This window comes from Engraulis encrasicolus, chromosome 5 (genome assembly GCF_034702125.1).
Source record: "Engraulis encrasicolus isolate BLACKSEA-1 chromosome 5, IST_EnEncr_1.0, whole genome shotgun sequence".
Lineage (NCBI taxonomy): Eukaryota > Metazoa > Chordata > Actinopteri > Clupeiformes > Engraulidae > Engraulis > Engraulis encrasicolus.
Window position 1 is genome coordinate 37543474 of NC_085861.1, and position 2500 is coordinate 37545973.

General features: G+C 48.6%; 1 protein-coding gene across 1 annotated transcript in view; it reads right to left on the minus strand.

Annotated features, from left to right (window-relative positions):
• crabp2a (cellular retinoic acid binding protein 2, a) overlaps positions 1-2500 on the minus strand; it is an 18894-nt gene that overhangs the window by 10621 nt on the left and 5773 nt on the right. The gene's annotated exons all lie outside the window — the stretch shown is intronic.

Consider the following 2500-nt stretch of genomic DNA (forward strand, 5'->3'; position numbering starts at 1 on the left):
ATGACAATGGGAGTTGGAGTTTCCTAAGGTGGGCTTTCACTTTTTCACTCTTCACTTCACACATGCACGCACGCACAAAATGTATACACTAAAGGGCCGTACACACACGTCGCTACTAGTTACTCGCTCAGCGAATGAAGTCAATAGAATGTCGATGTGTTCCAGCGAGACTCGCAGGCGAGTAGGCGAGTACTGTACAAGCGATGCGATGTGGGCGGATCCCGAGTTGAAAATATTTTATCTTCGAGCGAGGCGAGTAAGCGAGTAACCAATTGGAATGCAGAGTTCGGTACTTCTCGCCTGTTCATTGGCAGTTAAAGCCGCGGGAACTTTCAGCGAACGTTCCATGAAAGAAAAGTGAGTAGGTGAGCAAGCGAGAAGCTAGTAAATAGCAGCGATGTGTGTGTACGGCCCTTAACACCATGTGTCAGTCATGTCTGTGTGGGGTAAGAGAACGGAGGATGGGTGGGCAGCAGGGGTGAGTAGTGAGGGGAATAGGATCATGAGAGAGAACAGGTGCACAAGATGACAGAAAGATAGGTCTACCGTTTAAGCGACAATACAGAGATTCAGACAGATAGGGATAACAGCAGGGAACGTAAGAGACTGGAGCGGAAAAGAGAGAGAGAGAGAGAGAGAGAAAGAGAAAGCAATATAGACAAAGTGATCAGGATAGAAAGATAAGGATTCAGACGGAGGGAAAGCAGCTGCTGGGAAGTGTGGAAGATGAACAGATAGACAGATGAACAGATACAGAGCGATAGACAGAGGATGGACAGAGAGAGAGAGGAGCAGACAGAGAGAAATAGGTGCTATGTGGTGTGTGTGTGTGTGTGTGTGTGTGTGTGTGTGTGTGTGTGTGTGTGTGTGTGTGTGTGTGTGTGTGTGTGTGTTTCGTTCTCAGGCCGCTGGCCAGTAATTGGCCGAGCCAGAGGAAAAGATGATGTCATCATTAGGGGACGAGTCCAGCACATCTGTCTTCCTCCCCAAGGCAGTGGCCAAGCCCCTCACACACACACACACACACACACAAACACACACATCGGCTGTTCCTGACACATCTGCCAGGCCAGGACAACATCTCCTGACGCCATGTGATGACATCATCACAGATCGGGTTCTAATCAGACCAACCCTGAGCAGCACAGAGGGGAGCGGCAGACAAACACACACACATGCATACACCTACGCACATGCACGCACGCACATACACATGCATACATGCGCACACACACACACACTCACAGTACAAAGGACAACAAAAAGTAGATAGGTAGAGATACTGTAGCATACACGTTTTTGTTGTATACACGTTTTAATCAATTATCACAATTATCCGCGAGCACACACACACACAGACACACACACATACACACGCACAATCTCTCTCTCTCTCACACACACACAGGGCACATACTGTATGCATTTGCAATGTAGGGTTTTGAACATGCCCACATACTTAATCTTTCATCCATAAGCTGACTGGATAAGGAATGCACATGTGGTCTTTGTTATAGAGATCAAGGCAACTTCCTACACAGTATGTGTGTGTGTGTGCGTGCGTGCATGCGTGTGTGAGTGTGTATACGTCTGTGTGTCCATGTATACAGAAGGCTATGTGTGTGTAAGTATTATTGCATGTGCCTATGTGTGTGTGTGTGTGTGTGTGTATGTCGACATGTGTGGTACATGCGTGTGTGCGTCGATGAGATTGTATGTGTGTGTGTGTGTGTGTGTGTGAGAGAGAGAGAGAAAGAGAGAGAGAGAGAGAATTGAATTGAATTGAGAGCGAGAGAGAGAGAGAGAGAGAGAGAGAGAGAAGCGGGGGGGGGCAGAGATGAGAGTGAGATATAGAGGGTGGGGGGTGGCCTTAGCATGGCTGTGTGATTGTGGGTACTGTATACAGTGCTTCTCTGAGCAAGTAAGTGTGCATGCAGGCTTGCATGCTAGCTAGGGTGTGCGTGCCTGCGTGTGCGTGTCTGCAAGTGTGTGTGTGTGTGTGTGTGTGTGTGTGTGTGTGTGTGTGTGTGTGTGTGTGTGCATGTCTGCAAGTGTGTCTGCGAATGTGTAGTGTGTGCATGTCTGCAAGTGTGTCTGCGAGTGTGTGTGTGTGTCTGCGAGTGTGTGTGTGTGTGTGTATGTGAGTGTGTATCTGTGTGTGTGTGTCTGTATGTGAGTGTGTGTGTGTGTGTGTGTGTGTGTGTGTGTGTGTGTGTGTGTGTGTGTGTGTGTGTGTGTGTGTGTGTCTGCGAGTGTGTATGTATATCTGTGTGTGTGTGTGTGTGTTGGCAGGGCAAGGGGAAGTTATTGGAGGTGCCCCAGGGGACTCAGTAATCTGTTACACCTTTCAGGAAGCAGCGTGGACACCAAACACACACACACACACATGCACACACACACACACACACACACACACACACACACACACACACACACACACACACACACACACACACACACACACACACACACACACACACACACACACACACACACACTC